Genomic DNA, 27,144 nt, shown 5'->3' with positions numbered 1-27,144 from the left:
TGATGTTGTAAATCGTCTCCAGGGCTTTTAAAATAATGAATAAAACAATAAAAAAGTAATAAAGAATTTTTAATAGCCTAAGGTGGATCATATAGTTCTTCTAGTGGGAAAATTATGATGTAGTATTAAACCACTCTTCTTCATGAAGATTTTTTTTAAATGAAGCAGGAACTAACAAACACTGAATTGAGAAAGAAAGCTGTTGTTGAATAATATATGATATTGAGGTTGGCCGTTATGAATGGTTCAAAGACCTATAGATAAAGTAATATGAAGACTGATTAATTTTTAATCACAGTCCGAAATTATTTTGTGTATTTGTTTACTTGCTTACTATCAGTCTTCACACTAAAATGGAAACCCAGTGAAGGAAGACAAGCACCATTTCTAGTTTTTGCTATATCTCCTACCATCCATACATTAGCATGTATTCATGGAATGACAAATTTATAATGTAGCTTTATCCCCTGGTTCAAAATGACACTTTTTCTAAATTCACTTTATTATAAGTACTAAAATGAAGTATCTGAAGATTGTTTAAAAAACAAAATAAGGGGTGCCTGGGTGGCTGAGTCATTTAAATGTCTGTCTTTGGCTCAGGTCATAGATCATGGAGTCCTGGGACCAAGCTCCATGTCGGGCTTCCTGCTCAGTGGGTAGTCTGCTTCTCCTTCTCCCTCTGGCCCTCCTTCTGTTCATGCTCTTTCTCTTTCTCTCAAATAAATAAATAAAATCTTTACAACAAAACAAAACTCAATCCTGACCTGAAGTCATATATGATAATCATAAAAAATATTCTTCAATAGATACAGATTAGTATGGCTCTATATTTTTAACATCTGTCTTTTTAAAATAAATTATTCAGCATTATTAGATTACTTATAAATGACATCAATCAATTAGCACTGCGGGGCTAAGTCTTGAAGGATTAGTTTTAGAGGCTAGATTGGTAAAGCGTTAACTCTTCATATTCCCCAGAAAGGATTAAAGCAATTTGGACTCTCACCAGGATCCCTCTCTTCTTCCCCTATTGAAAATTTAATTAATGTGCACATTATTTGGGCTACCTGTTCCAACTCTGCTGGACATAGGCAGAGGTGGGAGTTTCAACAGGGCACCTGGAACTAAAGCACCCTCACCCCTTACCATTAGAAGAGTGAAGTCTAGCAGGGCCTGTATTTAAAGGCAATGAATCAAAGACTACCATGCTTACTACTAAAGACTGTTACATAGAAGTTCCTGTTGGGCATTTACGGATTGAAATGAATCTTTGTCAGTTTTGCTCTTCATGTGCTGGATGTATTTTATCTACATTTAGAGTATTAAGAATCACTGTTTGATCTGCTGTACAGTTGTCACACATTCATACTTTGGGTTTTCTGTACGCCTGTAAAAAATATGTTGTTAAAGACATTAAAGGACAATGAGCATCCTGTATTGCCAAGACATTTGGTTCTACAGACACCTCTTAAAACTTAGGAAGACAAAAGATTTACTAAAAAAAAAAAAGCTATCTCCAGATTAGGGCGACCAGCTTCTCAAGGACTTTCCTGTTTTTTTTGTTTGTTTGTTTGATTGTTTTTTTTTTTTTTTTTTTACCAGAAAGGTTTTGAGATGTAATATCCTGCATCTCTAGTACCCTTTCAGTCTTGGGCAAATTGAGAAGGTTGATCACCTTATCCCTAACTGTGTTGTCGAGAGAACCTTATCAGGACTTCTTGAAACCAGAGCATGCAATTGATTTGGAGTCCAGTATTTCATTTTTTTGGAAAAAGATTTTTTAATTTAGTTTAGAGAGAGAGAGAGAGCAAGAGCGGGCATTAGTGAGCATGAGTTGTGGGGGGAGGGACAGAGGGAAATCATCTCAAGCAGACTCCCCACTGAGCACAGAGCCCAATGCAGAGCTCAGTCTCACGATACTGATATCGACCCTGAGATCGTGACCTGAGCCGAAATCAAGAGTCAGACACTTAACCGACTGAGCCACCTACCCAGGTGCCCTCAGTATTGCATTTTAAAGGGTAATAAATCTCCACAATGGCAAAGAAACATAAGTCAATAGGCAGTGAAAGTATACATGTTTTAAGGAATTGCCTTATGCAAAATTCTTTGAAGTGCTACTTTGTGGAACCACTTTGGGATTTAGACATTGGTGCCTCACTCCTTTTTGGTCCCAGGAACACAAGGTCAAAGTATCCAGAAGCATTTGAAGTAGTTTAGACATCTGTGAAGAATTTCACCAGGCCAAACCAGGCTACACATGGGTTCAAGATCGATTCCATGGATAATGATAGTATCCATATCAAAGGTAGCAGTGATGTCACTGATAGAATGAATCATTATTGCAGAACAATCTTATATGAGAACCAGCTTTTCCCTCTGTGCAAATGGGATTGATAAATGCATTGGAAAATGCTCCTTTCATTCTGCTGTGCTGGAGACATAAAGGCTGAGGGAGGAAAGTGCTAGTAGCCATGATTGTCAGGGATTAAAGACAATCATGGGGTTTGAGCATCCCACTCCTCTACTGTACATATTAATTCTTTGAACCTCTGAACTTGTCAATCTGCTTTCCTAATTCTTTTTTATTGATTGACACCTAACTGATTTCTGGAGAGTAGAGGCAGAATTGCATAGCAGAAAGAGCAAAGATTTAGAGTCCGATACATTAGATTTAAATCCTGGGTCAGCCCAGTACTAACTGTAAAATGTAGGCAAGTCTCCTGACTTCTGCTGAATCTTAGTTTATCATCTGCAAGATAGGTTTAATGATTTTTCTCATGATTGTTATGAGGACTAAATGGAAAGGTATGTGTGAAAGTGCTTAGTTGGTACTGAAATTACAGTAAAAAGGACAAACAAATGACATACTGTGATGTATAGACTGGGCAACCTCATGTCAAAGGTGGTCTGAAAAGGCTGCTGGTTTGATAAATGTTAGGCATAAGGTAGAAAAAACACTTTAAATTAGGAGTCACAGAACACAGGATCTAGTCTGGCCTCCACTCTTAACTGCCCTTGGGCTTTGGTTTCCACTGAACTCAAGTGTGTAAGTTGTGTCAATAATTCCTAGAATTCCTTAGGTTTCTAAAATTCCATGAATAGGTGAAGTCTGCAATATGTGAACCTGAGGTGTGTCTGTATTCTAGAGCAACTATTATGCTATGTATTATATTCTATTCACAGAAGACACCATCCCACATGTTTGCATTTTGCCACAGCTTGAAGAGTGGTCCTTGGCAGCCCTGTGTGTCATTCAGCATGACCTTATGCATTTTTTCCCCACTCTCCAGCCACAGCTGTTTGTACTAGGAGTGGAAATCTATTTCAGGGTGGGCCTGTTGGATTCTCTTGCTGGACATTTGGGATTAGAATACAGAAAATCTAATTAATAGTGATGCTGCACCTGCAAGGTCACCATGTAGGTACTTAGAGGCTGAGGGTGCCATTTTGTGGAAACCATTATAGATCATGTGAAAGCAAAGTGAAAGAAGGAAATCTGGGGTAGGTATGATGGAGAGAGAAGGGGAAGGGGAGAGGGAGGGAAAGATGGAGAAAGTAACTTCCTGGGTCATTCTCTGTTCTAGTCACCTGCAGGCCTTGTTGTTCTTTTGATATTTGAGTTCTGTGAGATTTCTCTGTATTCTTTTTTTACCTAAAGCAGATTTAAAAGGATTTTCTGTTTTTTATGTCCAATCATGCCCTAAGATGTATGGTAACACAGACTACAAAGTGGTAACTAGACTGGGAATCCCCTAATGGCAGGGATTGTGTCTTGTTTCCTTTTGAAGATTTTATTTATTTATTTGAGAGAGAGAGAGAGTGTGTGAGCGAGCATGTGAGAGAGAACACAAGCAGGGAGGGGCAGAGGCAGAAGGAGAAGCAGACTCCCTCCTGAGCAGGGAACCCAACATGGGGCTCGATCCCAGGACTCCAGAATTATGACCTGAGCCGAAGGCAGATGTTCAGCTAACCCAAGCCACTCAATACCCCAATAGATAAAATCTTTTTTAAAAATTCTAAAAAAATATCTATTGAGTTGAATGGCCCAGGATTGTGGCCACATACTGTGGAGATATAAAAAGAGATACAATCTGTAGTTGCTGTAAATAAGTAGCCTTGTAGTATAGTTGGGGACTACAAGAGGAAAACCCACAGTGATTTGTTATGGATTTCTTTCTTTCTTTCTCTTTCTTTCTTTTTCTTTCTTTCTTTCTTTCTTTCTTTCTTTCTTTCTTTCTTTCTTTCTTTCTTTCTTCTTTCTTTTCTTTTCTTTTCTTTTCTTTTCTTTTCTTTTCTTTTTTTTATGGATTTCAACTATTTGGGAGAATGGAAGGTCAACAAGGTATAATATAATTAGAGAAGTTTTGTGAAGAACAGGAGGGTAAGTTAATCCTTGAGAGCTGGGTGGGATTTGGCAAGGCAGAGATAGGTAGGGAGGAGGAGGAGAAAAGGCTAAGAAAAGGTATGGGGGCAGTAATGACATTTTGAGTACATGCACTTACAATTACATGATTTACATAAAGAAATTTGAGACAGAATGTCCAAGTATGAAGGCAACAGACAGTTATGGCTAAGAATGCGACTCTGAAGTTGGACTTTGTGGATCAAATCCCAGCTCCACAGCCTGCTCCTATATGTAACTAGCTTTGTGATGTCAGCCAATTTACTTAACCTCTCTGTGCCTCGGTTTCCTCATCTGTAAAATTGAGGGTAATAATAGTAACCATCTCATAAAGGTGTTGTGAGAATTAAAGGGGATGCAGCTTGTAGAGTTCTCAGCAAGCACTTCATCAACGTCAGCTGCTACTGTCTGTTGTTGCAATAGATACCTGGTGGTAAGATCCAATTAAAAGAACTACCCTATTAATATTGAATGACCAAATCAAATAGCAAATCTCTTAGCCATTTGGGAAGCCAGTTACTGTCTGAGTTGCTACTGAATTTGTGGAGTACGATAGGGAGTGGTTTATGGTAGGAAAGAACACTGGAGATGCAGAACCCAGATGTGGAGTACTGATAGGGAGTGGTTTATGGTAGGAAAGAACACTGGAGATGCAGAACCCAGTGTAAGGCCTTGAGTATGGGGTGGAGGAATTTGGACTTGGCTGGATAGTGACTTGGGCACAGTTGTTTTTCCTGAGCAGAGAAGTGAGGTGATGAAAGTGAGAGAAGCAGAGACAGGAATAGGAGGTCCAGTGAGGACCCATGAGGGGCTGTGGCAGTAATTCAGCTGTTGGACAAACAAGGCCAGGGATGGGGCTGGGCTGTGAGAAGGAAATGTGTCAGAAGTTGAGAGACTCTTCCAAGTAATGTACTTCTCATCTGTTCTACCGCTGCCACTGTGGTCGAGGCCACCTCACCTCTTGTGTGGATTATTGAAACCTCCTCCAAACCTCTTTCTGCTTCTGGTCTGGCCTCCTGTGGTCTTACCTCAACACAATCACTCCTCGGCACACACTGTCCACTGTGTGGCCATCAACTCCCACTTTGCTCAGAGGACAGCCTGAACCCATCCCTGGGATCTACAAGGGATGTACTGCTGGCTTCCTGCTACCTCTGGCTTCATCCATTCTCGGTACTCCACATGCCCACCTGTTTCTCTGCTCCATAGAGCTGTCCACCTTGCCATTCCTCAAATACATCAGACCTGTTCCTGTCTCAGGAAACTTCCCTGTGCCTGTTCTTCCTCTAAACATCTGCAGAGCTAATTCCTTCATCTTCTTTAGGTCTCAGGACAAATGTCACCTTCCTTGGCCACCTTTCTGAAAATAGCAGCTCTTCTTCACCTTGGCACTCCCCAGCCTCCTTATCTTGCTTGGCTTTTCCTTCCCTTATCACCACCTGACATGATTTCTTTATTTGCTTTGCTGTCTAATTTCTCTACTGGGGTGTTAAGTTCTTTTGTTTTGAGGGCGGGTATTTTTATTGTCTTATTCAGGACTTAGAACAGTGCCTGGCATATAGCAGGTGCTAAATAAATGCATGTTGAATGAGTGTATAAATAAAAAGCAATCAGATTTGTTGTGCTAGGCACAGTATTGGGGGCCTCCTCAGAAGCTGCTTCATTTGCTTTTCGCAATGTCCTGTCAGAACATATTGTCCTCATTGTCTCACAAATGACAACATGAAGGCACAGAAATAGGATGTAATCAACGGCACAGAACTGGTAAGTGACAGAGTCAGGAGTTGTGTCCATTCCTCCCACCTTGGCTCTTGCCATTGTCTTGTGCATTGTTAAGATGAGATAAGGGAGGAGAAGTCAGGAAGTCCAAAGCTTCTAGTTTTGAACAATGGAAAAGCAGCAGAACCACCAACAGAAATAGGAACGAGGTTGTGTTTAGTGAGGAGTGAAGATACATGGGATCAAGTAAATGTTCATAGGGAAATCTTCATATTAAGTAGAGTGACTGAAAATATATTGACTAAATCATAGATTGTCTGAAACCCTTCTGAGGGTGAAAGTAAGTAACTTCATAATTAAGTTGGAACAACAAGACATAAATTGGGACTGTCCCAGCAAAAGGGGACAAATGTTTACCCTGGACTTAGGGGACTGGAGAGTTGGTGAGGGGTCATGGCTAGAGATTTGGGTGTCTCCCTTCAAAAGGAATAAGGAAAAGCCATGAGGATGTGGGGTCTCATCATCAGGTCAAGGGAAGAAGAGGATGTCAAGGCCAACTTCAAGACCCTCCCAAAGACAACAGTTGGAGGAGAAAGAGGAGTCTGTGAAAGATAGAAAAGAACCAGAAGGGAAGAGAGGCACCGAGGTCAAGAGGAGCTGTGGACAGGAAGGAGGAGGAAGTGGGTGGAGGCTACATTTTGCAGGGCAACTTAAAAGTAGGTCAGCTGGAACTTGGCAACAAAAATGAGATTAGAGAATCACTTGCTTTTCGATTTTGTAACAATATCTTCATCTGTCTCAACAAAGTGCTAAAAGGCATTTAATCAAAGCAGATTAAAAGTAATTTTGATTTGAGGACTTTTTTTCTGCTATTGCCCTCATTATATTTTGAGATGCTATGGGATGCTTTGAAAGACTGGATCAGGAATGAGGGTTTGGTGTCCCAGCCTGGAGTTTTCTGGTGCCTCTGAATGGCCTGAGTCACTAAAAGTTCCTATATTTAGAGTGTCATTGACACAGATAAAACCTGGGCCCCAGTTGGAAGAATCAAAAGCCAAAGGGGATACTTCTGCGCTTTCTTTAGGGTCAGGAAGATTAAAAATTGAGTTTCTAGGCTCCTATAGGTAATATTGTCTTAAATCTGTTATTCTTGGTAAAGTAGAAATTTTGATGAACTCATTATCAGTTTAAGCAGATGTTTTCCTACCCCAGCTTGTTACATCGGTGAAGGAAGGGTGTGTGTGTGTGTGTGTGTACGCACACATAAGCAGGGGTTGAGGGTTGTGGAGATCAGCAAAATAAGCACAACCCTAGTTTAAAATGTATTGAAATGACAGCATTGGCAAAAACGCTGGTGAAGAATATCTTAACAATAAAGTTGCTTAGTAACTGGTGGTCTGTCCTGTATTAGTTAGGAAGTGAGAGTTAGGTCACTAGTCTCAATATTTTTGTCTCTCCAGACGTGTCTGTCCACTGAGCTCTAGCCAAAGGGGTCTTTCCCAGGTAGAGAGTATGTGTGAATAGCTCATGGTTTGGAGTTCTCAGTTTATTAGACAGTAAAGGCACATGACCGGGGCCCTGGGAACAGAACCTAGCCTTTGCACTCTCTGAAAGGCAGCCTTAGCAGTTGTGTTGGGTAGCTGCATTAGGCAGAGGATACACAGCAGGCCTTCCTCATAGTTGCTTTTTATCATAGTGAAAGTTGTTACTGGGCTGAAATCACCCTGGCACACAACTCCTGGAAACCAAAAGGAATAACATCTCACAGGAATTCAAAAGGAAGAAAGTCGTTAACATTGAGCCAAAGCCTTCTGGCATGCGTCACAGAAATCAGATATAGAGGGCTCCCCTGAGGGGGGAAATGTAGGACTCCAGGCTACCCCTGCCCAAGATGCTGATATCAGTACCTCAGCACTGGTTTTCACAGAAGCAGTCCGTCTGTAGCGGGTTTTCATGCCAGATCGGATGCATGTGTGTAGACAAGACAGACTGAGTGAAATGAGGGAGCAGAGGTTGTTTTGGCACGCCACTCCCCTCTGCCCTTCTCAACCCCTCCTTCAACCATGGAGTCCCCTTACAGAGCTCCTTGCAAGATTTTACATGCAAAACGATCATTTATTAGAGACATATGGTATGTCAACTGTGTTTAATATTCCTCTTTTTCCCTTTTATCACCTTCTTCTCTCCTACTCTCCTTGTTCCCATCTGTTCTATTTCAGTGGCTTTTCTTTCTCCTTCTCTTTTGCCATTCTTCTGTTCTCTTCCTGAGATATGAAACAGGGACAGAGAGAAGGAGAGAGGACAGGGAAGGAGGGTCACCTGTCCTCTGTAGATTTTAAATCTGAGACGTTTGTTGATCTAGGGGTTTCTTAGTATTGTTGGTGTTTGTTTTCATCTCATAAGGTTGTTATAAGGATTAAATGTGGAGTACAGTAAGGTCTCAATAAACACTACTATTTATTGAGTATAATACAAATATAGTACTGATAAGTACTTAAAAGTTTGCCCTTGAAATAAATATCTTTAGACTTAGGGCATTCCTTTTGGGTGGGGGTTTCTTCGTTTCTCTCAAGATGTTCCTTTTCTGAAATGCTTTCAGGGTGGTTATATGTATATGTGAACGCTTGTGCTCTTGTGCACATTCTCTCTCTGACACACACACACACACACACACACACACCCCTGCAATCCACCCACACCCGCACACACCTACATCCGAATACATCCTTTTGAAGAAGGGGTACAACACAGAGAAATGCTAATGCTTCATCTTGGTCTAGTAAAAGGCTTTCAAAAACTTTTGACTGCTACAACTATTACTCACACATACATCTATATGTTAAAAAAAAAACAATTTTCAATAAACACTACTTGTCTTAACTACTTGCACTACTGCTTTCTGCTCTACTCCATTCTCTTTCGTTAAAAAAAATGTGGATTGTCGCTTACTAAATTAATTTAATGACCCATAATGGGTGCCACCCACAGTTAGGGAAATTGAGGTCTAGTAGATACCTGGGAGTTTGCTGGATCTCACCAGCTCTGTCCTTCCCCTGGGACTCCACCTCCACCCTGATTCTCCAGACTTGTCATATTCTCAGTTCTTCCAGTTACCTCTTGCTGTCTTCCCAGTAAAGAAATAGCAGATTAGAAATGCCTTTTTAAAAAAATCTTTTTTCCCCTTCCCTTCCTAAAGTTCCCTTTTCCCCCTCTCCCTCTGTCATCTCTCCCACCCTCTAGCAAGAAATGGTTATTCTTTTTTTTTTTTTTTAAGATTTTATTTATTTATTCAGAGAGACACAGAGAGAGGCAGAGACACAGGCAGAGGGAGAAGCAGGCTCCTCGCAGGGAAGCCCGATGTGGGACTCAATCCCAGGACCGGGATTGTGCCCTGAGCCAAAGGCAGATGCTCAACCACTGAGCCACTCAGGTGTCCCAGAAATGGTTATTCTTACCTGCTGCTTATTGGATAATGATGATGATGAAAGTAATGACAATGCTAGCAAGTCAGAAAGATTGATAGCTAATATTTCACATCTGCTTTGTGCCAGACATCCATCTAAGTGCTTTACAAATTTTAACTCATTTACTATTTGTAACCACCTCATATGGCAGATTACCCTATAATTACTTCAGAGAAAGGATTACTTGCTCTTTTCCTCCAACCTCTATTCAGAATCAGACTTTCATATTATAGAATCTTAAATACTTAATTAAATAGAAATGATGATAATATTATGGAACAAACGATTTGTTTTCATAAATCTTGATCTGGAAACAATAGCTAAAGAGGATGACCACAAAGCTAGAATCAGTAAACCTGAAGATTGGCATGTTGCTGTGCTTTGGCTGAAATTATTCTTGATATATTGCAAACTTGAGACAGAAACCATTATAAAAATTTAGTCCCATGGAAACATCCACCCAGAGAAAATTCCTATAGCATTTGTTATTTTAATGCTCTGTTCAGCAATTAATTTTTAAAAATTTAACAAGTAACAAATTTTCTCTGCTTACAAAAGTCCTATCATGTTTACAGTTACAATTCTGGAACATGCAGCCAAGTGTAAAAATGAAATTGAAAACGACCCTAAATCCCATCACCCAAAGACAACAGCTATTCACATTTTGGTGTAGTGCATGTTAGGCCTTCAGACATGTTCTGTTTGGCAAGAACATTGCTTTAAAATGTTTTTCATATAAAAATCTAGATTTCCAGCATCTCTTCAAAAACTAAAGCTCTGACCACACTGAGCCCACATTCTTGCAGGGCAACTGCTGAAGGTGCTGAGAAGCAGCTGCCCCTCCTAGTGGAGGAGAGCATACCTATTTCAGCTATCCCTGCCCCACACTCCCATTTTTCTTACCTTGGTCAATCTCATTTGTTATTCTTGTGCCCTGGAGAGGCATTTGAGTTTTCTTTTAGTTTAAAAACAATTCTTACCCAACATTTCAAGGCCAAAGCTGTACTTTTTATAGGTGATGGTGGTAGTAACAAAGGTGAAGGTAGGTAGGTGGTTGCCTCTTGCTGGAGAAGGTGGGAGAGCATCTTGTGGCTTCTCCTTTTTGTCTCCTGGTTATGTCTGAAATTCAAACAAATTCTACATCTACAGGATAAATTTCCTTTCATACCTCCCATATCTATTCTGCATCTTATTTATATACATTTGGCCATATTCTTATGAACTGATAAAACTGACTTTATTATGCTAAGAAAGTACCTCTTCTCTCTTTGCTTTTACACATCACTTAAAGGCAAAGAGAGCCTGCTAAGCCCAAAATCACTTAATCCCTTGGGTTCCCTTTGGGTCTAGGTTTTTCTTTGCATTTGACCCAAACACAATGACATTGTAAACATTTTCTCACATCATTAAAATTATTCAGGAAAATAAATTTAGTGGCTGAACAATGTTCTATTATATGGGTATATCACATTTTCCTGAACTTTTCTAATGGATAAGGGCTCAGTGAGAGCCAGGTCCAGTGGGAAAACATATCCTATATCCTTTATGGAGAAGAGAGGAGACAGGAGGCAGTGAGGACAGACTACCAATAAAGAGATTCTAGAATTGCTTACTTTAAGAGGCAGAAGTCTAAGATGAGCAGATAGTACAAAAACTAGAGTTCCCAAATCAACAGGTTAGATGATAAATGTCTGTCATAAATCTGCAAGGGGGAAGGAAGCAGATGACCAAGGAATGAGGAAGCCAGGAATGTAAAGTAAAACTACTCTAATCACTGAACAGGGGTGCAGTCATAATTTGCATTTTTTTGGTTTTGTTTTGTTTTTCTTTTTAAATGATTCCCATTCCTGCTAGTTCAATTTCAGGGAGTTGATGCAGGGTATACAATAATTTATCCATTTTCCTAAAGTTGACATTTAGGTGTTCCCAATTTTCCACTTTTATAAATAACGTTGTGATGAAGATCTCAGTATATAGAACTGTGTATTTTGAGTCATCACTTTAAGATAGATTTGTAACAATGGAGTATTTATTCTAAGAATTTTGGGATAAGGGCACCTGGCTGGCTCAGTAAGTGGAGTGTGTGACTCTTGATTTGGGGGTTGTAGGTTTGAACCCCACATTGGGTATAGAAATTACTTAAAATCTTGAAAGAGAAAAGATTATTGGGATATATTGTTAAAATGTTTCCATAAAGGTTGCTCACATTTATACTCCAATCAACAGTGTTTCATATTTTCTGCTTTGGCTTTTCCAAATTAACTTGGTCTACTCACATAAATCTTTTAGTGAAGAGCTGCCACTGGCATCTATACTCCATATCTGGAATTTTTCTAGGCCACTGGCTTTCAAATTTTTTTGACCATGACCCACAGTGAGAAGTAAATTTTACAAAGTAACTCAACACATACACAGGTATATGTGTGTATATATATACCTGAAACACATGTTTTACTGAACATTTGCCCTTCCTCTATGTGATATACTCTGGTAAATCCTTTCTCCTCTAATTTAATTTTTAAAATAAGCTCATCATGACCAATGGGTCATAGGTCATTACTCTCACTTTGAAAAATATCACTGTAGGACAATTTCTGTTGCGCAACTTTAGCCTCTCTCTTTTCTCTACTCATTTAGGCCCCAGACTTCCATTCTTTAACAATCCCTTTAAATTAATGAGCTGTTGTGGATTTGCTCCCCTGGATTTGACCATTCTAAGGCATGACTTCGGACTGCACCCCCTGTCTTGGGCGCCCAGCTCCTATTGTATCCCATCCAGCTCCCTTGGGACCTGTCCTGGGCTGGCATGATCTCTTCATGGTCTCCTCTCAACAGAGATGGGACATTTGAGAGGGAATAAGAGTTCTTGTCACACTGTACACAGCACTGTACGTCATCACTAAAAAAGAAAGATCTTGCCTAGACCTCTCTAGCCCCAGATATTTACATGTGGACACTCTCATTACCTTTAGTCTCTGTAAATGTCACCTCCCCAGAGATATCCTTCCTGACTACAGCATCTCAAATAGAATCCTGGCCATTCTCTGTCCCTTCACCTTGCTCTGGATTTTCTTTATAGCTTTTATTTTTTTAAAGATTATTTACTTATTTATTATGAAAGACACAGAGAGATAGGCAGAGACACGGGCAGAGAGATAAGCAGGCTCCCTCTGGGGAGCCCGATGTGGGACTTGATCCCAGGTCCACGGGATCACGACCTGAGCCAAAGGCAGATGCTCAACTGAGTCACCCAGGTGCCCCTCTTTTTAGCTTTTACTAAAGGTCTGGCTACATCTTGTTTGAAATCCTAGGATATATAAAAGCAAGGAGAGATTTAGAGGCCAAATCTAGTTCGACCCCCTAATTTTATAGGGAAGAAATGCAAGCTCAGAGAGGTAAGAAAATATTTCATACTTATTTGTGGCAAAGCTGAACTAGAAACCAGATCCTTGAATACTTGTCGGTTCTTTACTGGCTTATGATACTGTCCATGCTGTGGTCTTTATGATGAGATTATTGATAAGATAATTTTTGTCTTATAATAAGCTCTGGATGCCATTAAACTCAGTAGTAAATTGTAGTGTGAAAATGTTCCAATGTTTCTCACTAGAAGCATAAATTGCTTAGTCCAAAGGGCTTTATCCTCAACAAACAGAATTTTCAGCACCAAGTTCCTTACTCCTTGGTCATCTGCTCCCCTGACCTTCCTTTAAAAGGTTTTATTTTACACTGAAGAAAACTGAGGCATAGAAAGGTAAGTAACATAGATACCATCCCAATTGAACTAAACTACAGTATCAAAGAGAAAGTGTTAAGAACAGAGATCTGGAAGACTGAGGTTGGTAGCCAGAATAGACTTGAGTTTAAGGCACCAATAAGATACACGGTTTTTAAAATTTTTATTTATTTTTTAATTTTTAAATTAAAAAAATCTTTTATTTATTCATCCATGAGAGACACAGAGAAAAGGCAGAGACATGGGCAGAGGGAGAAGAAGGCTCCTCGGAGGGAGCCTGTTGCAGAACTCGATCCTGGAACTCTGGAATCATGCCCTGAGCTGAAGGCAGATTCTCAACCTCTGAGCCACCCAGGCATCCCAAGATACAGGGTTTAGTGACAAATAGAATCAAAAGAAGGGGATAAGGCTTATGTCACAGGATTTTATGAAGGAGAGAGAGGGTCAACACAGTAGCACAAATAGGATACAATTGTTAGTTCTGGGAAGAATCTTCCAGACTAGAAGGTAAGGTTGGCTGGACACCCAGTCCTCTGATGGCAATTTTGTGCCTGCAGCAGCTAAGTCTTTTGGGGGGTTTTAGAAGCTCTTCCATGTAGTACGTCTCTACCAAACACCTCCTACTTTCCCCAAATACAAAAATGTCAGTGATTGGTAGAAATTTTTATTTTTTACTTTTTTACTTTTGTCAGTCCTGAATCTTTTCACTATCTCTTGGCAATGACATATATTTTTCTTTTGGGGGAATGACTTCTCTCTCACTGGTAGCATTCTGGTGGGAGCTGTTAACCAAGATACCCTGAGCACCGCTGGTCAGTGGGAGGGAGTAAGACCTGAGTGAACCTAAATGAGTGTTCCTCCAGGAACCTGAGTTTTGATCAGTGTACAAAGAGATTGGAAATAGTTGGGGCTCACTTATTTCAGTGGCAACACTTTGTCTAGACTTTTGTAATATTCTTGCTTTAGAGGCCATGAAGTAGCCTCGTTTTTTGTCCTCTGCTGGGCCTGGTCTCCAGCCTTACCTTTGATTTTGTGAACTTTCCATATCTTTCTAGTAATTTTTCTTCTTTCTTCTTCTTCTTCTTCTTCTTCTTCTCCTTCTCCTTCTCCTTCTCCTTCTCCTTCTCCTTCTCCTTCTCCTTCTCCTTCTCCTCCTCCTCCTCCTCCTCCTCCTCCTCCTCCTCCTCCTCCTCCTTCTTCTCCTCCTCCTCCTCCTCCTTCTTCTTCTTCTTCTTCTTCTTCTTCTTCTTCTTCTTCTTCTTCTTCTCTCCTCCTCCTCCTTCTTTCTTCTTTCTTCTCCTTCTCCTTCTTCTTCTTCCTCTTCTTTGCTTAAGTTAGCCAGAGTAGATTTCTGACACTGACATCCAAGAACCTGAATTAGTGCAGTGGGCAGTCTGACCAGAGAATTCTAACCACCTCTTATTTTTTATTTTATTTTTATTATTTTTAGAAGTTTTTATTTAAATTCCAGTTAGTTAACATACAGTGTAATATGAGTTCAGGTATACAGTTTAGTGATTCAACACCTACATATGACACCTAGTGCACATCACAAGTATACTGCTTAATCCCCACCACTGGGGATCCCTGGGTGGCTCAGCAGTTAAGCACCTGCCTTTGGCCCAGGGCTTGGTTCTGGAGTCTTGGGATTGAGTCCCACGTCAGGCTCCCTGCATGGAGCCTGCTTCTCCCTCCGCCTGTGTCTCTGCCCTACCCCTCTCTCTCTCTGTGTCTCTCATGAATAAATAAATAAAATCTTAAAAAAATCCCCACCACCTATTTAACCCATTCCCCCCCGCCACTTCCCCTCTGGTAACCATCAGTTTGTTCTCTGTAGTTGTGTCTGTTTCTTGGTTTGCCTTTCTCTTTTTTCCCCCCTGTGATCATTTGTTTTGTTTCTTAAATTCCACATATGAGTGAAATCATATGCTATTTGTCTTTTTCTGACTGACTTATTTTGCTTAGCATAATGCTCTTAGCATAATAGCTCCAGCCATGTCGTTGCAAATGGCAAGATTTCATTCTTATTTATGGCTGAGTAATACCTGCAAGTCAATCAATGTGATATACCACATTAATAAAAGAAAGGGTAAAAAAAAAAAGAAAAGAAAAGAAAAAAGAAAGGGTAGAAATCATATGATCCTTTCAATAGGTGCAGAAAAAGCATTTGACAAAGTACAACATCCATTCGTGATAATAAGCCCCAACAGAGTAGGGTTAGATGGAACATACCTCAACATAATAAAGGTCATATACAAAAAAATCCCCACAGCTAATGTTATTCTCAATGGGGAAAACTGAGAGCTTTTCCTCTACGGTCAGGAACAACAGAGATGTCCTCTCTGACCACTGTTATTTAACATAGTACTGGAAGTCCTAGCCACAGCAATCTGACAACAAAAAGAAACAAAGGCATCCAAATCGGCAAGGAAGAAGTAAAACTTTCCGTATTTGCAGAAGACTCTATACTCTATATAGAAAACCTGAAAGACTCCACCAAAAAATTGCTAGAACTTATATATGGATTCAATAAAGTTGCAGGATACAAAATCAACATACAGAAATATGTTGCATTTCTATACACCAATCAAGCAGCAGAAACAGAAATCAAGGAATCAGTCTCATTTACAATTGCACCAAAAACCATAATAGGGTACCTAGGAATAAACCTAACCGCAGAGGAAGGGATCTGAAAACTATACAATACTGATGAAAGAAACTGGAGATGACATTCCATGCTCATGGATTAGAAGAAAAATATTGATAAAATATCTACACTACCCAAAGCAATGTACACATTTAATGCAATCCCTATCAAAATACCAACAACATTTTTCACAGAGCTAGAACAATCTTAATTTTATATGGAACCACAAAAGACCCTGAATAGCCAAACAAACCTTGAAACAGAAAAACCAACTGCCTCTTTCTACCAAAACTGTACTATGGGGCACATCAATAAACATTTGTTCATCTACAACCTGCCAGGTGATATGCAGGGGTTTTCATCTGTGTTATCTAATTTGACCCTTATAATAATAACACAAGATAGATAGAAATATTTTTTTTCCAATTTTAAAACTGTAGTAAAATACACACAATATCAAATTTACTATTGTAACCATTTCTTAAGTGTACAGTTCAGTGGTTTTTAAGTACACTCATATTTTGTAACCATCGCCACCATCTATTCCAAAATTGTAAAATTGTTTCTTCTTGCAAAACTGAAACTCTATACCCTTTAAACAATAACTCCTTAGTATCCTGTCCCCCAGCTCCCGGGAACCACCATTCTACCTTTTGTCTTTATTATACTGACTACTCTAAGTACCTCATATAAGTGGAATCATATGGTATTTGTCTTCTTCTGACTGGCTTATTTAGCATAATGTTCTCAAAGCTCATCCATATTGCAAATATGTGTCAGAATTTCCCTCCTTTCTAAGGCTGGATAATATTCCATTGCACATATATACCACATTTTGCTTATCTATTAATCCATCATAGGTACTTGGGTTGCTTCTATGTTTTAATTATTATAAATAATGCTGTTGTAACCATGTGTATACATACACCTCTTAGAGATCTGTTTTCGATTCTTTCTTTTTAAGATTATTTATTTCTTTATTCATGAGAGAGAGAGAGAGGCAGAGATATAGAGCGCAGGGAGCCTGATGTGGGACTCAATCCGAGGACCCTGGGATCACAACCTGAGCCAAAGGCAGATGCTCAACCACTGAGCCACCCAGGCATCCCTGTTTTCAATTCTTTTCAGTATATATTCAGAAATTGAGTAGCTGGGTCATATGGTAATTTTGAAATTTTTGAGGAATTGCTATACTGTTTTCCACAGTGTTTGAACCATTTTATATTCCCACCAACAGTGCAGAAGAGTTCCAGTTTTCAATGTCCTGATCAATACTTGTATTCTGGTTTTGTAATAGTAGCCATCCTAATGGATATGAAGTGGCAGTTGTTATTTAATTTTAGATGCAAATACTGAGGGTATGTAAATTGCACAAGGTCAGATATCTTGTAAATAGCAGAGTTGGGATTTGAATCCATGTCCAGTGGCATTTCAATATATCTATTTGTCCTTTTTCCTCAACTATACTACTTTTGCTAGAAAACCAAAGGTATTCAATAGAGCTAAATTTGTCCTTTTAAAAAATCTATCAGCAATTAGGAAGACTTAGGAGCCAAAAAATTATTCTTAGTCAATATCATAGAAAGCATGTACCTGAACTATAATAGATTCCTGAAAGATTTATGTTGTTATAGTGCTTCATGATCATAGAGACTAACAATTCAACTTTCTCATCTTATAGATAAGAAAACAGAAGCCAGCTTTCCGTGTTGTCAAGTGTTACTGAAATTACAACTTGCCAATAGTCAGGTTTAGCTTCAAATCAATTTAGTTTAGTCACAAGACAGGTGGGACTGTGTAAATTTATAGAGCTCAATTAAAATCATAGAGCGAAAAGGGACCTCCAGGTCTCTTATAATAATGTATCCAACTACCTCTATCACAGCCAGTTTAAACAGTATCAGCAGGATGTTTTTTACTTTATAGCCTACTAAGAAGGCAATTCAATCACTTTCATTGTGAAGCACTACAGCATTTTTTATACCTCTTTCTAGTAACATTTTTACATGTAAAACGTGGAGCACTTTATACATCTGTTTAAAAATCTAATATATTCTATTTAGAGGTGTTTAAAATTGTTATTTGAAAATTTGAGGGAATCTTAAAAGTAAACGGAAGTATTACTAGGCAACTGAAAGGGTTATAATAAGTAACCTCAAGTACTATTTTCACAATTAGAAATAACAGCCCTAGGTTTCAAAAGTCAATAACTAGGGTGGAAGATGGTTGTGTGAAGGGAATATTTTCTCCAACCTGAGAAAAGAACAGTTGTAAGAGGTCTGCACAATAGCAACATGTTAGACTCATTTTAGAAGTTTTCACAACTCAGGGCAGCCCGATGGCTCAGCGATTTAGCGCCTGCTTTCCGCCTGGGGTGTGATCTTGGGGTCCCGGGGTCAAGTCCCATGTCGGGCTCCCTGCATGGAGCCTGCTTCTCCCTCTACCTGTGTCTCTCCCTCTCTCTGTGTCTCTCATGAATGAATGAATAAATAAATAAATAAAATATTAAAAAAAAGTTTCCACAACTCAGTTCAACATAGCAAATGTTTACTGGAACCCTCTTTTATTTATGAGCTACTGAACAATACAGAGACAGCCAGGTATAATTCCTGACTTCAAGGAATTTGCAAACTAGATAGAGAGATAACATAGGTATAATACATACAAATACCTCTAAAAGGTATCAAGTAAAAAGTGCTATCAGGTCCACAGAAATGCACTGTGTAGGTAGGGCAAGGCTCTACCTGGTTGGGGGAATCAGGGAAAGCTGGTGAGCTGTTTTGAAAGATGAGTATGATTTTGAGAGGCAGGGATAGGGGAAAGGTTATGTATCCAGGAAGTATGGTATAAATAGAAGCCTACAGAAGAGTAATTTCTCTATATAAACTTTCTGTTTCAAGTCTTACACATACATTAGGACCTGAACTCTCCTCTTTGGAATCTGCCCCCCTTCAGTTCTTATATGAAAGACTTGAAAGTTTTATATGAAAGACTTATATGCAAATATTTAAAATGGTTGTGTTTAAAGGATGAGATTATTGGTAAATTTATTCTCTTCCTTATGTTTTTATTTTTAATTTTTTTTCTTTTTCCTTATGTTTTTAAAGATTTATTTATTTATTTTAGAGAAAGAGAAATATGTAGGGAAAGCACGTGCATAAGTGGGGGTTGGGGCAGAGTTATCCCTCTGCCTTCCAGTGGGTTCTGTGGTGAGTGGAGAGCCCCACTCGGGACTTGATCTCATAACCACTGAGATCATGACCTGGGCTGGAACCAAGAGTCAGACACTCAACCAACTGAGCCAACCAGGCACCTCTCTCTTTCTTATAACTTTTTTCCTTTGGAAATGTGATTATATAACAGAAAAATTATTTTCTTAAAAAGATACTGTACACACCTCCCAAAGCCAGTTCAGATTTTTGTTTCACATAACTATTCCTGACTAGTTAATAAATGTTAATGTGAACTCTTGATTAAAGATATGTATAAATGTGTGTGTATCATATAGGAGTTCTGTCCACTGTAAAAGCTTAGAAGCAAGAATGCCTCAGTAGCAATGAGCACACCTAGTACACGATGTTGCACACATATCATTTTCCACTAAATCAAGCCAAGGCTCTTTGAAGAAGATCCGGGGCAGAGGAATATAACTTAACCTAGGTGAGCCTAGGACATCCCATAGTTTCAGAAAGAAAGGACATCCTCCAAGACTCCTATTGGGGAGTCAGCTTGAAGGAGCACCCAATGACTAAATTTGAGCCAATGTGGGTATAAAGAAGAAAAAGTGAAGAGAGAAGAGAAGGGAAAAAAGAGAGAGAGAGAAAGAAGAAGGAGGAAGACAAGGAGGAGGAGGATGAAGATGGGGAGGGCAAGGAGGACAAAGAGGACAAGGAGAGGACAAAATAAAAACGAGTATTAGCTGCCTTACTCTTTTGGTAGTGACTCTTGGACAGTTGGTATATAAAGGAAAGGAACTAAACATTTATCCCGTCTTTTCAGGAAGGACTGTAGTTTTTCCTTGGTTGAGGAGGGAAAGACTTCCTCCTTCCTGCAGAACACTAGATAATAAATGTTTTAGATTGAACTCTATGAAATTGTCGAAATTGTTGATAATCCAACTATTTTTAACCTGCAAAATTTCACCTGGTTCAACGAAATATGGAAAGAAAGAATAGAAAAATCAACGTTTTGCAACCTCCAGTGAAATAAAGAGTCAGACCAGAATCATCAATGGATGCTAAGACTATTACATGAAAAGTTGTAGGGGTAAAAGATCATTCCCCCATGCCAAAGAGTCTGCCCTTGGATTGGATTACTTGCTTATTTAAAAGTAAAAACATCCTTCTGCATCTCAGTGGGGAAAACTGGCTGTTAACACTTTAACCAAGTGGTATGCCTTAGCTTTACTAATGGTGAGATAAGTTAACACATTGTTTCTCCTGATGTGACACAATCTGAAATTCACTGCATGACCTATGAAGCATTCTAGGCAAAAAGGTTTAAGCTCTGTGTTGGTTATTTTCCATTTGCCTTTCCATTTGATGCCTTTCTTCCTTCTGCTCTCTGTCCCTGGAGATGCTGCTCTGCACAATGAATCAGCCAGTCTCCCTCCCATTTTAGCTTCTAATTAGATTTGGCCAATGGGAAGGTTCTGGGAGAAGTCTGAAGGAGGACAGAGAGAGATTTGGGGTATTTATTCCCTCCCATCTCACTCCCTCCATGGGTGCAATTTTAGTTGGCTCCTGTGGCAGGTCCCTCTTCCAAAGCTCCCCTCCCCTATTGCTGCTTTAGGCCTGGGGTGGTAGTCTCCACGCGCTTCACCCGCCCCTCCCGGGGCTGTTCCCTATGTCTGCCCACTCGGCTGTAAATAGTTCCTTCACTTAACTCCCTTCAGTTAAACCTTTTGAGTGTGGCCATCTGCTTCTGGGGAGGACTTTGATTCCCTGTATATCTAATCAGGCCTTTATTTTAAAAAGACAACAAGGCTAGAAAAACAAGTTAAACAACACCTTGAGATAACAATCAGACATATCCAGAATTTGGCACTGTTTACAAGGCAGTTGGTCTGGTGTCTTCAGAGGTCAACATCATTTTTTAAAAAAGAAGGAAAAACCTGCCAGATTAAAATAAGCAAAGGAGACCTAACTACTGAATGTAATGTATGAACTCAGTTTGCAAAAACCAGCTATCATATTTTAGGGGGAAAATTTTAACATTGACTAGATTTTAGATGCTATTAGAAAATTTTTGTCAATATTCTTATATGTGATAAAGGCATTGTGGTTTTCAGCCACATATCCTTTTTAAAGAGGAGCACACAGAAGGAGTTAGGGTGAAGTGTTATAATGGCTGTGACTTCCTTTCAAATGTATGGCAAAATATTTAGATAGCTAGATAATATAGCAGAATATTAACCATGGTTACATCTAACTGATGGAGATTTGGTGTTCATTGTATCACTCTTTTAACTTTTCTTTATGTTTGAAAATTACATAATCAAATAGTGGAAAACATTAATAAGGAAAACAAAATTTCTAATCACTTGTTCAGAATGATTTCTCCTTTTTCCAAATGTCTGTAGCTTTTCTTTTCTTTTTTAAATTATTTATTTATTTATTTATTTATTTATTTATTTATTTATTCATTCATTCATTCATGAGAGACACAGAGAGAGGCAGAGACACAAGCAGAGGGAGAATCAGGCTCCATGTAGGAGCCCGATGTGGGACTCGATCCTGGGACCCTGGGATCACGCCCTGAGCCGAAGGCAGGTGCTAAACCACTGAGCCACCCAGGCGTCCCTGTAGCTTTTCTATAGTGCTCCTTTGCTTCCTGTATAAGCCCCTGCAACCCAATTGTCAGCTCTTTGAAGTTAAGGATTGAACTCTGAGCATCTTTTTAAAGTCTACAGAGGCTTGTATAAAAGTTTAATATATTTAAGCCCAACTTGTTATGCAAAACATAGGCATATGTGGTCAGAAGTTTTTGATTTCTATTTTTATTAATGTAGAGGAAAAGGCACAAGAAGTTGGATGGGATGCAACTGAATGAATGAAGTTCTGAATGAACTTCAAGAAGATCAATCCAGATACTTAAAATTAGCAGATAGCAGGCTTGATGAGGTCCTTTCCCAGGGGCAATGAAAGCCACAGGGAAGACAGACAGCATGGAATCTGATACTTCACAATGTCATTGAAAGTTTCACAAACTTAGACAAACTTTTGGAAGGACTGAGTCCTCCCAAAAAAGAAAAAAAGATTTGGGTGAGTTCAAACTTATAGTCTACTCAAACCAGAGAGAAAACCAAGATTAGGTTAAGTCTGAATTGAGAAAAGTTAATTTTGAGTGAACTGCTTAACAAGATTTAACTCGGTTTAAATTGCATGTCAAAACTTAAAAATTAATGTAATTCTCTTCCTGGCTAGCATTTAATCTTTTTGAATATGAGTTTCTTTATAGAAAAAGCATTACTGAATGGAAACAGGACAATTCTTATTGATAGCGCTTGAACAAAGCCAGATTTTTGGAACCACATGGGTAAACTGTAGGCTTAGAACCTATGGAAAAATGATCCTTAGTGATGGCTGTTGTTTTTTTTTTCTTCTTCTAGTGAGGTAGTTTTGCACGCATCTCAGGCTGTCATATACCACATGTCCTGTAAACCTGCTGGAACCTCCATGATGGGCCAAAGCAGAGAGATAAGCTCTCAATCAGCTAGATGGATAGATGGATGGTGTGTGTGTGTGTGTGTGTGTGTGTGTGTGACAAGTCTTGTTGAAGACCCTCCCAAAGGCTATCTTGCACCTTATTTCTAGCTAAGAGAATACTGATTTTTCAGGTATTGGTGCCCCAAAATGCTTCAGAGGAATTATCAAAATCCTATCCATTTGCTAATCTTTGGTTGAAACATGGGCATGTGACACAATTGGGCCAAGGAGGCAGGAGTTGGGGATCTTCTGTGAGGCTTCTAGAAATCTTTGTTCCTCAAAAAAGATGTATTTGAGAAATAGACCCTGTCTCTAGATATTACTGTGTAAGGATGTGATGGTATTAACCTGCTCTCCAGAAACAAAAAGCCCTGATTTGTAGTGTTTGCTTAGTTCTATTTCTGTGGTGTAAATTCTCTCATAATGGCTGCTTTCAGGCTACCAATAGCTCAACACATGGCTGGCAAATTTAGCAACTGGCTCTCAGGAGCCAACTCGAGCTTACTGCTAACTATATAGAGCTGCTCTATCCATCTTGTAAAAGGAGTAGGCAACATGGTAGGGATGGTTGAGCAGAAAGACAAGAAACTCTAGGTCCTTAGTGACACCTTGAGCCATGGAGTTAACCAAGCCTAGAATCTTCCCATCCATTGACTTCTTGTTACATAATAAATGTTCCTATTGTTTGAAGCATGTTAAATTGGTATTTGGGTATGGAGAATCTAGGGTTGATCCACCTGGTACAGATGTCCACGGGGTCCCATCTAGTGGAAGGCAGGGAACACAGCAGGGGCAAAATTGAGCAATGGATCATGGAAACACTAATTCAATTGTTGGTCAGGAAGAGGGGACCTTGGGGGAGGGCCATCAGGTTGAAACAGTACTCTGGCTGGTTGCTGGGAGGAACAGGATGGCTGAGGGCCAGCTGGGCTGTGAATGCCCTTGCCAAGCAGGCTGAAGTTCAGGGCAATGCTCCAGCAAGAGCAGGCACTGGAGTGCTAGTCAGGAAGCCAGGCAGAAGCCCAGGCCTGGAAAGGGCTGTCCTGTCAGGTTCTGCACAGCACAATGCTTTGGGTTGGGGAGAAAGGGGCAAGCATAGAGAGAGGCAGTAGTGCAATTCCACACTTTGAGCTACTTGCTCATCAGAGGGGTGGGGAAACATCCAGCAAGGCAGAATCAGACTCTGACCAGCTGAGGGTGAAGGTTGGGGTTTTTCAGTCACTGCCATGAGTCAGGCTGAGAAATGCAGGAGGAACCAGAATGTTCTCCAAAGCTGCCTCAGCACATTTTTTTGGTGATGTTAAAGAAATGCTGCTGACATTCCTTCCTAGACCTTGAAAAGGGGCATCCCCATTCCACATATATTGTCATGATCTCTAGCGTCCTTGACTTATGTTTGGACTTATCCTTGTGCAGGGAGATTTGTTTGCCTGCCTGTGGCAGAAGCAATTTCATTCCTGTTGTGAAACACCCCTCACTTAAGTGCAGTGTCTCCTAGTATCCATGTGCTCCTTTCCTTTATTTCCTTTTCCCATCTGTCTAATGTATCCATGGGCCCATTCTCCCTCAGCTCAATCCCATTCATCTGAGGACTTTTATAACTGACTTGTGTGGAGGAAGTAGGTTCAGAAAGAATGAAAGCTGATGTGTCAACAGCATTCTCTAGAGATGTTCAGAACATTACTTTCCTCTCTGATTTAGCTGGAAAGCCAATGGGCAGGAAACTTGGCTTCCTTTGCACTTTGTTACTGCTGGAAGTCATGGTTAGTCATTTTAATTTTATTCAGTAGGGTGAGTTGTCTGACAATGTCATTATCTGGGAGTAATTAAAGATGGGATCCAACAGGACAGAAAATCTTCAAAAGTAAAGTTCTGCCAAGTTCATCATCCTTTCCTACCTGTTTAGTAAAGCTTGGCTTGTTTAAGGAGCTCCTCCCAGCTAATTGAGATGCTTCAGAGAGTGAATAAAAGGAATGCTTTTCTGCAATGTAAAACCTATCAGGAGCAAAGTCAAAAGACCATTAAAAAAGGGGAAATATTTGTAACTCATTTAATAGAGAAGAGCTGATTCTATATAAAAAGGTCTCACGAACCAGTAAAAGACCAAGAGCCCAACAAAAAATACAAAAATAGAAAGTCCATAGAAAAGGGAATATAAATGTTTCTTTAAGATATTAAAAGATAGCTAGCTTCATAATAAGAAACAGAAGTTCAATTTATATCAACACTCATTTTTCATGTAACAGATTGGCAATGATAAAATAAACAACATGCTGTGTTGGTAACAGTATGAGGAAACGGGTGCTCTCATAGGTGACTAGTAGGAAAATAAGTTGGTACAATCTAATGAAGGGTTATTTGTAAATACCTCTCAAAATTACATATATATATTCTTTGATGAGTCAAAGCCAGTTCTAGGAATTTACCCTGCAGATGTATTCATGCATGTAGGTAATAAGTTCACAAGGTTATACATTGTAGCATTGCTTTAACATCAGAAGGTTGAAAATAATCCAGACATCTATCAATAAGGGATTATTTAAGTAAATTATAGCATATCAGTATAATGGAATATGATATAGCCATAAAAATGAAGATATTCTTTATGTACATACATTGAAAGATCTATATTTTGTTAAAAGACAAAAATTAAAGTGCAGCAAACTGAAAAAAAAGAGGAGAGAAAGAATACTTACACTAGATATGTATGTATTTGCTTGTGTGTATGTCATGTATACATGTCCAGGAGGATATGTAAGAAATTGATAATATGTAGTATGTTGGTGGAGAGAATTTGGGTGCCTGGGGGATTGAGTGGGAGAGAGAATTTTTCACTTTTTACTTTGTACCCCCTTTTGTTGTTTTTGGAAATGTACTACCAATCCAAATTAATAAATAAAAACATTTTAAATAAGAATGTGCTCTGACACAGATTAAATCTGAAATGATCTACATTTACCCAACCTGTACTATAACCTCCAACTCTCCTCTCAGCCTCTTTCATTATTGAATATAGTGGCCATCCATCCACCATTTAATGTATTTCCTTTGTTCCTCTAAGTACCATACATTTTCCTCTCTCTGTTCTGACTTCAGTTTGTCTCCTGATTTCTCCTGTTGTTATCAGCTAACAACCTTTCTGGCTATCATTATCTTTTTCTGTGTGCCATATGTTTTGGAGGGGGGAATCTCCTCAATCCTTGCTTCAACACCTCCCCCTCTAGAGAACAGAAAATAAAGTTGTGGTTGGGAGTTACGGAGGAAGCTAGCTATCTTTGTGGGGAACCAGACCACTGACAGATCAGGGATTAGCAACCTATGCCATGTACATTGCTAAGGGTGGGTGATGTTATTATTTAAGAGATGGAATTGTAGAGAGGCATTACTATACGCATGGAAGAGAAAGAGAGTCTGCCCGATGGAGAATGAAGTAGTAAAAATGGAAAGTTTGGGTTCAGATTCTGACTCTGCCTCTTACTGGATATGTGACTTTAGGCAAGTTTTCTCAGCCTTAGTTTTCTCCTTTATAAAATGGGTCCTATAATGGTTAACATGGTTAATAGTGCTTTTAGTTCACCAAAATCCATTCTTGTTTTCTTTTGTAGGAACAGACATGTATTAGCTGAGCACATGACTACTAACATAATTTGTATAATTATACGAATATGACCTTACTGTTAAATATGGCCAGGGACTAATTCCCTGCCAGTGGAATGTGAGAAGTGTTGTGTGACACATTGGCTCTGGGACATGCTTTCCATGCTCTTTCCCTACAAGCTTGAATCCAGAGCACCCTAAGCTTGACCAGGGAGATGAGGACAAGAGTTATAGGAGTGACAGAGCAATGACATGGAAAGAACCTGGGTCTTTAAATGAACATGAGGAGCAGAGCTGCCTGCCTACCTGGAACACCTGCCCACTGTTATAAGAGAGATAAATGAACTTTGACTTCTTTAAGCCACTTATTATTGTTGGGTCTTTTTGTTATGACAGCCTAGCCTTACCCTAATCAATTTACACTAGTTTACACTCTATGTCACAAGTAGTAGAACATTCAACTCAAACTAGGTAAATAAGTAGATGGTATATATTTGACTCCCACACAGTAGAAAATTTAAGAAGTAGAGGAAACTTTAGGGTTGTTTGGTTCAGTATTCAATGACATCATCAAATAATTGATTTCTTCCTATTACTTTGCTCTGTCTTTTTTGGAGTCAACTTTACCCTATGGCTATGGAAATTCCAAGCTTCACCTTACCTCATCACACCTTCTAGGAGGAGGCAGAGAGAGAGAGAGAAAGAGTACACAAGTAAGAATCTTTTCAACATCCCCAGCAAACTTCTTACTGACCCAATTTTGCTCACATGTCTTCTATGAACTGAGACCAGAGAATGGGCTTCAACAGATCAGCTTAAGCCCAATCCACTTTTCCCACTTATAGCAGCAGGGCAGGGCAGCTTCTCTA

The 27,144-nt window shown here is 39.4% G+C and overlaps 2 long non-coding RNA genes across 6 annotated transcripts in view; one reads left to right on the top strand and one right to left on the bottom strand.

Annotated features, from left to right (window-relative positions):
- LOC144323373 (uncharacterized) overlaps positions 1 to 27,144 on the bottom strand; it is a 100,882-nt gene that overhangs the window by 5,792 nt on the left and 67,946 nt on the right. For 3 of the 4 annotated variants that reach the window (XR_013388798.1, XR_013388799.1, XR_013388800.1), the window contains one exon: positions 10,569 to 10,707. This is a non-coding gene — a long non-coding RNA (uncharacterized LOC144323373). Of the gene's footprint in view, positions 1 to 9,139; positions 9,245 to 10,568; positions 10,708 to 27,144 lie in introns of all 4 variants that reach the window. The other variant, XR_013388801.1, reaches the window with a different exon arrangement.
- The window catches only part of LOC144323375 (uncharacterized), a 142,619-nt gene that overhangs the window by 47,911 nt on the left and 67,564 nt on the right, over positions 1 to 27,144 (top strand). The window lies entirely within an intron of this gene.

The sequence above is a fragment of the Canis aureus genome, chromosome 11 (assembly GCF_053574225.1).
Source record: "Canis aureus isolate CA01 chromosome 11, VMU_Caureus_v.1.0, whole genome shotgun sequence".
Classification (NCBI taxonomy): Eukaryota; Metazoa; Chordata; class Mammalia; order Carnivora; family Canidae; genus Canis; species Canis aureus.
Note: the sequence above shows the minus strand (reverse complement) of the source record. Positions and strands in the feature narration are given on the sequence as shown.